Source organism: Diceros bicornis, chromosome 14 (assembly GCF_020826845.1).
Source record: "Diceros bicornis minor isolate mBicDic1 chromosome 14, mDicBic1.mat.cur, whole genome shotgun sequence".
In the NCBI taxonomy this organism is placed as follows: Eukaryota; Metazoa; Chordata; class Mammalia; order Perissodactyla; family Rhinocerotidae; genus Diceros; species Diceros bicornis.
Window position 1 is genome coordinate 63,084,685 of NC_080753.1, and position 10,501 is coordinate 63,095,185.

The window sequence follows — 10,501 nt, forward strand, 5'->3', positions numbered from 1 at the left end:
CTTGACTTGTGCTATGTAAGTCAAGAAGTCACCAGTATTATCAACTTTGCTTCCCTAAATGTGAGATTTTGTTTTTCTGTCTCATTGCTTTTAAGATGATCTCTTTGCCACTATTTCCTAGCTGTTTTAATAGGGCGTGCCTTGGTGTAGTTTCCTCTATATTTATTCTACTTGGGGTTCATGAAGCTTCCTAAATCTGTGAGCTTATAGTTTTCATCAAATTCATAAAATTTTCCACCATAATGTCTTCAAATATTTTTCCGTCCCTCGCTTTATTCAGGGATTCCAATCACATGCATTTTAGACTTCTCGACATGGTCTCACAGTTACTGATGACCTGTTCATTTTTTGTTCAGTCTTTTCTCTTTGTGCCTCAAAGTTTTGACTGCTATACCTCCAATTCACTGATCTTTTCTGCAGTGTCTAATTGCTATTAATCTCATACAAGTATTTTTCATCTAAGATATTATATTTTTAACTTCTAGAACCTCTATTCATTCTTTTAAAAATTTCCCATTTCCTTTCTCTTCATCCTCATGTTTTCCTCTACCTTCCTGAATGTATGGAGCATGTAACATACTAGCTGCTTTATGGCTCCTGTCTGCTCATTTTATCATCTTTGTCGTATCTAGGTCTATTTTGATGATTGCTTTTCTTCACGGTTATGGGCCATATTTTCCTGTTTCTTTGTAACTTTTGATTGGGTGCCAGCATTGTGAGTTTTATGTTGTTGCATGCTTGATTTTCTTCTGGTCCTTTGCATGTTGCTAGACTTTGTTCTAGCACCCAATAACATTGCCTGGGATCAGCTGGATCCTTCTGAAACTTGCTTTTAAGCTTCACCAGGGTAGGTCCAAAGTAGTCTTTGGTCTAGGGATAATTCAACCCCACTAGTAAGGCAATGCCCATGCATCACGAGGTGCTTCCATTCCTCCTAATAGGAACACAAACCATTCCTAGCCCTGTGTGAGTTCTAGCAATTGTTTGGACTATTGCTTTTCAGTTGTTCTTTCCCTATTCTCAAGTAGTTTCTAATCCTGCATTCTAAAGCTGAAGAATTGCGAGGACATCTCTGCAGATCTCCAGAGCTCTCTCTGTAAAGTCCCTTTCACGTCTGTGTTCTGCCTTGTAATTCCATCTGACTTGGGCTCTCTGCAGTCTGATTTCTCTCTCCTCAGTTCAGTGAGACCACCAAGCTCTGTTTGGGTTCCCTTCCCCACACTGCAGCCTCGAAACTGCCTCCAAATAATAAGCTGGGGCAATCATATGCCAACTTCATATGTTTCCCTTTTCTCAAGGGTCACTGTCATGCATTGCCTGATGTCCAGTATCCTGAGAACCATAGTTTCATACGTTTTGCCCAGTTTTTAAATTATTTTGGTCAGGAAGGTAAATCCAATTCTTGTTGCTCCATCGTGGCTGAAAGTGGAATTCCTCTCTTAATTTCCTTTTAATTAAAATATGTTTTCTTTCCTTCTATCTACTAATTCTCTCACGACAATATCTGTCCTGCTTATTTGCTTTTGTATTCCTTTTACTTTGGACTTCATTTATGATTTTTTTTCTTTATTTTTATCTTTTTTCCCAGTTCTTTCACTTATTTACAAACATTTCTTTTCTCCTAGAATCTCATTTCAGAGTTTTTCTAATTTTAATGTATTTTTTCTTTCATATCTGTTATCCTTTGCTTGATTTTTTTCTTTTTTTTAGCTAATTTGAAATTTTAGGTTACAGTTTTCATTGGTTTGGATCTGTTGCCTTTCTGGCATACTTTCACCACCTGTGGAGACATATTCTGCTCCTAATTCCTCTTGCTTTTATTAATAATTTTGTGTGGATTTGATCATGACCCTTTTCTGCTGCCCATTTTTAAGTGAAGTGAGTTTTTTTGTAGTTAGAGGAGTAAGAGAGAGGCCAGGAGAGTTTTAAGAGCTGCATGGCTCTATAGCTCCCCCTTCTGTTGTTTTCAGAAAGTGATTTTTTTTAGAAAGCAGACTGCTTTTGGAGATCTGTTTCAATGCTCCTCCTTCATTTTTACTGGCGTCTTCTTGTTCCTTTGCCACTATTAATCCTATCCTGCGTATTATGGTATCTGCTTCCAGCTGTTTTCCTCACTGTAAGGCTTGTTCCGAAAGAGAATTTGGATTTTTTTGTTTGAGAGTTCATAGAGTTAGTTTCTTGGTCTGTTTTTCTTGGTAAGGAAGGTAAGAGGAAATGGTTAAGGGAGATTCAAAACTCTGGTCCCACCGCCACTATCTTCCAAGTATCCTAGAATCCAGTCATTTCTAAAGTCTCATAGTTGCAGTTGCCATGTTTCTATTTCATTATCCATTTACTTCAACAAATATTTATTGGGTACCTATGCTATGTGCATGGCACTGTGCTAAGAATACAAATATGAACAAACATACTCTAGCCTTCAAGGAGTTTCCAAGCCAGTGGGGGAGACAAGTATAAGCACACTTAAGTCCAACCGGGCTGTGGGAAATGCTGTGAGGATGCTATGGAAACAGAGAAGACATCAACTAATTCTTATTGGTTTAAAATCAGGGCAATTTTCATAGAGGAGGCAAAATTTACATCCTCCCAAACTAGAAGATCTAATGTGAGTCACATAATAATAAGAGTCAGGATTCTTGTAGGAGGGTGGACTGATTTAAACAATAACTCTTGAAACAGCCACGATATGTTATTAAAGAAAATGCAGCTAGATAATTAGTGTTGTCTCTTTTACAGAGCCACATGCTTCTCATCATCATTAGCCAGGCCTCCTTTTTCTTTTAGTTGCTTTTCTCTTCCCCTAGCAATTTCCACAGGTCTCTGGGGGGAAGACAGCGTGGCTGTTACTTGGTGTAAGTCCTTTCTCTTTCTCTTCATACGAGATGCACCAGATTATAGTTTTCCATTCTTCTGCTGAAAGAGAAGTCCTGCTCTGAGCATTTCTGCATTCTTGACCTGTGACATTCATCCCCAGCCCTGCACCAGCCCATCACCTGGGCAGGCTCACAGGCTGGCTCTTCAGCTGGCATTTCACATAATCATGCCCCTTTGTTTGGATAGTCTCATAAAAAGCCAGCAAGTTGATGTGTGTGCTGGCACAGGAAAAGGGTAGGCTGCCATCCACCCAGCTTTTACCCAGAGCAGCCTTTGTAGGCAGATCTTCATTATATAGTACCAATGTGTGTGTCTTGCTTCTATTCAGAAGAATGGGGTGTTTTTTCATTTTGTTTTTTTTTAGTGTTGAATCCTGTATTCAATTATGCAAGGTTCAATTAGAAAATTTAAAGAGACATAGAAGATGTGGTTATCTTTTGGAATTTGCAGTATTTCCTCAGTCCATGCTGTGATGGTTGAGGCCAGGAGGTGGGAGAAAGAAGGATGTGAGCTAAGGAAGACTTCTCTATGAGCCCCAATAGCGACCATCCAGAAGGGGGAGCCTGATGTGAACACGGTGTGAAGTTGTTGACAAACAGAGCAGGAGGAGGAAGAGAACTCAGAGTCCAGGAGAGCAGAGACTTGAAGCCTTCCCAGTGCCCCTCCCTCCCGCCCTTCTGGGTGTCCTGTCGTCCTTATGCCAGCTCCCTTAGCTCACACCCAGACCTTGAGGCAAATCACTGCATGATCGCCACTGCTCCTGGCCTCTGGGGGTTCACTCACAACCCCCAGTTCCTCATCCAGGTGAGGAAATCTTTTTTTTGTAAGATAGTTCTGTAAGACGAGGTTAGAAACTTCCTTGAAGAAATTAACGATTGGAAGCACAAGACTTGCAAGTTGCAGGACCGCTGTCCTAATCCACTGTCTTAGGGATTGTCCCAGTGACACAGCTCACAGGGCTCCCTCCCACTTCCTCTTCCTTACTTCAGCCCTGGCTGAGCTGGGCACCAACCAGACAGACTCAGTCACTCACGTCACAGTGGACCTGGGACCCAGTGCTCAGTCCCCCAGGCACAAGCTTCCTGCTTTCTCTTACCCCTGGGCATGGCCTGAGGTTGGACCTCTGGCCTTGGGCTGCTGGAGGGTTCTGCTTTGTTCCCGCAGGTATCCCTGGGCCACTGAGAAGGAAGACACTTCCCCTTTGGACAGCACTACATGCTCTGTATTGCAGACAGAGCAATCGGAAATGAAAACCCGACCCTGTCACTTCTCCTCTTACAATTCTCCTGTTTCCCACAATATAAAGTGCAGGTGCCCTAATATGGCATTTCTAGAAAGAGCTGAAAGTAGGCTTATGCCCTCACTGACAGCTCACACTACCTCAAGCCCTACTCGGGACTAGAAGCCTGGCCCACAGCCTGTGAGCCTTGGCTCCTGCCTCTCCCTCCCTCCTCCTATAAACACTTGTCCCACGCTGTCACTGATGACTCATTGTCCATGCACCCCTTCAGGATGCAGCTCACGACCACTCCTTTCACGGCGCCTTCTCTGAACACCCAGCTAGATTTCCTACACCCCATCCGTTCTGACCATTTTATACTGAAATTCTGGTTCTCCTTCTGCTGTAAGTTTCTCAAGTATAGAGAAGTGTCTCAGTCATTTCTCCATCAACACATTTTTGCTGAACTGCATGTTAAGTACCACACTGCCTGGTCGAACTCCTGCCTGCGAGTTTTCCCATCTGGGATGCCCATGGACTGTGTCCTGCTTCCAGGTCATTAGCTTTGGCCTCCCAGCTGCTGGCAAGGGGCTGGGGTAGAGACTGCTGAGGAATGAAAAGTACACGGTGAATGTGCATCATCCGTGGTACGTAGTATTTTACAGCCCAGCTGTCGGGACCAAATCCACAACCCCTGCAGGACAGGTTGAGAATACGGAAGAGGCAGAGGAAGGAGGACAGGAGGACACGGACCGATGTCCACCACGACCATGTTACACTTGGAAACAGAGTGGCCAGGAATTTCAGATCTGCTCCCATCCTGGAAAGCTCTCCACTTCAGATGTAACAAGATGAAAAGGAATCCAAGCGTTTTGCAGCCTCTAAAACTAGTTCTGTGTTGCTTCACCTAATGTTTGGAATGGCTAATCTTTCCTAATTTGGCTGCTTTTGTAATCATTTCCCTTTTATGTCATTGAATTGCTAAAAATTCATTCTTTATTTTTATGAGAAAAGGGTTTTAGAAAATATTTGATTTTCTTACTCTTCTCTTGAAATCACAACCCCCATTCAAAAACTACACACAACACACACAAACCAACAACACAAAATAAAGACTTTTTAAATGTAATTAGGCACATAACCCATTTTTATTGTAGAAAGAAATATACGTATAAGTAAAAGGAGCATTTCCCTTTGTCCCAGTGTTCCTAAGGAACCAGTTCACACATAGTGTGTATCTTTCCAGATTTATTTCTATGCACATACACATGTATAAATACTTTTACAAAGATATGATCATAGTATGAATACCATCTATAATGGTATTCTGGTGTCAGTTTAGAACTATATCTTATTTGGTGTCTCTATAGGTCTGTATCATTAGATTGCATAGCCTTCTGCCGTATGGATGTACAAAATTTATTTAATTCCTTGTCACTGGACATTTTTGTTTTACTAACATTTAAACATTGTAAACAACATCTTTTTACCTCTATCTCTGGTATAATTACTTCCTTAGGATAAAGGTCTAAACATGGGATTACAAGGTTTAAGAGATTACCAGCGTTGTTAAGGCTTTACAACGCTGTCTTTAAGCTGTATGGTTACCTCTCGCTTCCATACAAATTCCTCTGCGTAGCCAGTGCCCAGGCTGCAGCTTTCAGCACAGGTGGAGCCAGGAGGCCTGCCTTTAGGTGGCTGAGCAGCTGCGGCATGACCTGGAATTCAAGCATTCTCTGGGCACCACCCGGGCAATCTGGAATCTCCTTTTCTTGAGGGATATTTTCACCAGAAATCCAGATGGCAGCAATCCCTCTGCCATATCTGAGAATTTGTTCTGGTTCAAGGACTATTTTAGTTTTAAACTTCTGGAAAATTTTATCTTCCCTGGATTCATGTTTTGCCATGGAATCCAATTCCTCCTCAGGCCCTCACCGAGGGCCCGTAATCTCTGAGTTATCTTCCTTTTTCAAAACTTTAATCTCATCTTTTGCTTCTATTACAATTTCAAATTCTGGGAAAAGGAAATTGTGGTCTGGAACTGCATGGTCCAAACCACCTGATTGCGTCCAGGCCTGCGCGTGTCCCAGCCTCCGGTCGCAAGTCGGAAGCGCCTCCCTGCAGTAACGTGCCTTGTGACAGCTGGAGCACGTTTTGGAGCCGAAATAGCCACAGACCCTGCAGAGATGGGCACCAGACTGGAGCTGGAGGCACGCGGCTTCTCCTGTCTCTCAGGGAGGCTCCTCAGGAAGTGGCTCACGTGAGTAAAAGTCATTTTTCCTAGGTGGCTGAGTCATAAAAACCCGCGGGCGGGCGCGGCGCGGCAGCAGAGGCGGAGGCGGCGGCGGGGGAAGGCGCGGCCCCTGCAGCGCGAGGGCGAGCGCGGCCCCCGGCGCCCGGCGCCCGGCCCCCAGCCCCGCCAGCGCAGCCGCCGCCCCCGCCCGCCCTGCAGTGCCGCCGCTCGCCGCCCCGCCGCCGCCTCCGCGAAGCCCAGCTGCGCACATCCCGCCCCGGCGGCCGCCTCCGAGGGACGCAGGGGAGCGGGTGCGGGGCCAGCGCCGGCTCCGACCGTCGCCCGCCGCCCCGCTGGAAGGCGACAGTCTCAAGACGTTTTTCTGTCTTATGAAAGAGAAGCAGAAAAATGTAACGTACTGAAAGTTTGAGGCCATCAGCTTTGCAGGGCAAACTTGTAAATTTCCATGAAACCTCTTTTCAGGGTCAGGACTACAAAGGGATTTGTATGTTGTGGTGGTGAAGTGGAGGGGGAAAGGGAGACTATTAAATCTACTTTTGATATTTTGGCATTGCATTCCTTTTGTAATTCTAATGCATGAAATAAAAAATTATTTTTTAATTCCACTGGAAATGACGTCAGTCCTTCAGCATCTCCAAGAATACTTGACATTTGTTTCAACCACTGACTGGTCACCTATTCTGATCCTTAGCTCTTTCCCTTGTTCTCCCAACCCTAGGCCCTCATTGCAAACATTTTGGCAGTCACACCCTCTGGGTAAGAGCAATGGTAAATTGGAAGCGAGTTCTGATTTTGAACAGGATGCTAACATGGTATCAGCGCGACAGCTTGCAATGGATGATCTGGTGATGCTGGGAGGACAGAGAGGAGGGGCTGGACACTGGAGGGGGAGAGGTTACCTCATTCACTCAGCTGTCCAGGTCAGAGATGAACCGTCTAGGGTGGCAGCACTTGGCCAGCACATTCCAGTTGATGCTTCATTCACATTACACGTTTTCTTAAGACTCACAGGGTGGCCAGGTAAGGGAAGAGGTGAAACTCAGTAATCTAAAGCTCTACCTAGCAGACATTATGCAATACGGAGAAAGCGGCCTAAAGAAGGGTTAGACACAATGTCACAGTCCCCATATGGCCTAAACACTGGCAGTACGGGAAGACTGGCTGGTCCTTCTCCTCTCCTTCCTCCATGTATCACCACACAAGCAAACACACACGCCTCTAGGCTAGGGTCTGAATTATGGAGCAGGGCCATCATGGGTTTGTAGGCCTCAAATCTGATTGGAATGAGGGCCAGAGTTAAGGTCAAGCCATTGTCAGGCAGGCTGTGGAGAGGATGGTGCAGCACGTGGACCACAAGTTAGCTGGCGTCTCCAGTTTCCACTAACCGCGACTGTGTCTTTTGTAGTGGCTGGGATCCGGCTTGCCAACCTCAATGCCAGCCTTAGAAGTTATGTTTGTACCACCGGTACCCCACTTGGGCAACTCTGGAGTTGGTAACATGGCTGCTAGGTTCTTAAAATTTGACCTAGACCTCATGGGGGGGGGGGCGTGCATGCAGATGTATTTTTTACTTCCCTTCTCTCCTCATACTCCCTTTTAAATTTACCCCCATATTTACCATTTTCAATGTTCTTCATTCTTTTGTGTATACCTGAGTTTCACTCTGGTTTCATTTTCTTTTAGCCTAAAGAATTTCTAATGATTCTGGTTACCAATTCCACTGTGTATGTGTGTTGGGGGTAGAGGTTTCCCACACCACCGCCAAGCAACTCTCCGATACCAGCTCAGTATCCTACAATTCAACTCAATTCTGACACTATCTACCCAGAGACAGTATCTATTTATCTCTATCTTGCACTATCTGTCCCGCCTTCTCCACTAAAGATGCCAATGGCAAGTCCAGGCTGTCACCTGTGCTTCTGACTATAGATTGAGGGTTCCAACAACTGCCTCCTTGGGTTTGATTAATTTCCTAGAGTGGCTCAGAGAAACGTTTTACTTACTAGATTGCTAGTTTATTATAAAAGGATATAACTCAGGAACAGCCAGATGGAAGAAATGCATAGGGCAAGATATGAGGAAAGGACATTCTCTCTCCAGGTGAGCCACTGTCCCCAAATATCCACATGTTCACCAACCTGGAAGCTCTCCAAACCTTGTCTTTTTGGGTTTTCATGGAGGTTTTATTACATAGGCATGATTGATTAAATCATTGGCCATTGGCAATTGATTCAACCTCCAGCTCCTCTCCCCTCCCTGGGAGTCAGGAGTGTGGAATTGAAAGTTCCCAAAAGTCACCTCATTGACATAACAAGACACCTTTATCACTCTCATCACCTAGGAAATTCCAAGGGTTTTAGGAGCTCTGTGCCAGAAATGTGGACAAAGACCAAATATATATTTCTTATTATAAATCACAATATCACAATTTCTTTAACATCTTATAATGCAGGTCTGCTGGTGATAGATTCATTTTGTTTATCTGGAAATGTCTTCATTTCACTCTCATTTTTGAAGAAGATTTTTACTGGATATAGAATTCTAGGTTGACTTTATTTTGGCAATTTCTAGATGTCATTCATTGTCTTCTGGTTTGCACTATCTATAATGGGAAGTCAACAGACTTCATGTCTTTCTCCTATATGAAACATGTCTTCTCTAGCTTCTTTGTTCTTTGCCACTGATTTTCATCAATTTGATTATGTTATGCCTTGCTGTAGTTTTCTTTGTGTTTATCTTGCTAGACTTTGTTGAGCTTTTTGAATATATAAATTGATATTTCTGACCAAAACTGGAAAAAATGTTGGCCATTATATTATCAAAATTTTTCTGCCCCACTCCTCTCCTCTCTTCCCCTGGAATTCTAATTATATGTATGTATGTTTGATATTGACTCACAAGGAACTGAGGCTGTATTCTTTTTTTAAGCCTCTTCTTTTTTTTTTTTTTGTGAGGAAGGTCAGCCCTGAGCTAACATCCATGCTAATCCTCCTCTTTTTGCTGAGGAAGACCGGCTCTGAGCTAACATCTATTGCCAATCCTACCTCCTTTATTCCCCCCCCCCCAAAGCCCCAGTAGATAGTTGTATGTCATAGTTGCACATCCTTCTAGTTGCTGTATGTGGGACGCGGCCTCAGCATGGCCGGACAAGCAGTGCGTCAGTGCGCGCCCGGGATCCGAACCCAGGCCGCCAGTGGCGGAGCGTGCGCACTTAACCCCTAAGCCACAGGGCCGGCCCTAAGCCTCTTCTTTCTATGCTTCAATTTGACAGTTTCTGTTGCCATGTCTTCAAATTCACTGCTTTTTTTTTTTATTGTCCAATCCTCTATTAAGCTTTTCCAGTCAATTGTCATTCCAGATATTGTATTTTCAGTTCTAAAATGTCCATTTATTTAATTGAAATATAATGCACATACCATAAATCCATTATTTTTATCATTTGTCTCTTCATTGTGTTCATGTTTTCCTTTAAATTCTTTAATATATTTATAACAGCTGTTTTAAAATCCTTGTCTGATACTTACATTTTTCTATCTGTCATTTCTGGGTCTCTGTCTGTTGCCTTGATTTTTCTCCTGATTATGGGTCACATTTTCTTACTTCTTTGCATCTGTAATATCTTTTCATTGAATGTAGGACAATGCAAATGTTTCATTTTTGAGCATTTTAATTTTGTTGTCTTCTTTTAAAGAGTGTTGGGCTTTGTTGTTCCAGGTAGTTAGTTTACTTGTAGATCAGCATGGTCCTTCTGAGGCTTGTTTTTAATCTCTGTTGGGTAGATCTATAGTAGCCTTTACTCTATTCCTTACATGTGACTTTTCTGGGATTTCTACTGAATGTCCTAGTTATTCATTGAGATATTTCCATGTGGCTACTCAGAACTCAAATGACTCCAGGCCTGTGCAAGCTATAATTACGCAGTAGTTGCTCTTTTCCCTGGTACTTGCTCTTTGCATGGCCTTGTGGAATCTCACCTGTACATTACAACCTAGCTCAGCCAAAGCCTTCAAGGGCGCCATGCAGATTTATGGAGCTATTTCTTTGCTTATCTTTGAAAAGTCAACCTCCCTCAGAGTTCCAAACATCTGTCTCTGTCTTCTCAGCTCAGCAAGACTGCTGTGCTCTGCTTAGATTCCTTCTCTTTGTAATATGGT

General features: G+C 43.6%; 1 pseudogene; it reads right to left on the minus strand.

The window, feature by feature from the left end:
- Positions 1–5,662: 5,662 nt before the first annotated feature.
- On the minus strand, positions 5,663–6,762 carry LOC131413389 (programmed cell death protein 2-like; annotated as a pseudogene).
- Between the last annotated feature and the right edge of the window lie 3,739 nt (positions 6,763–10,501).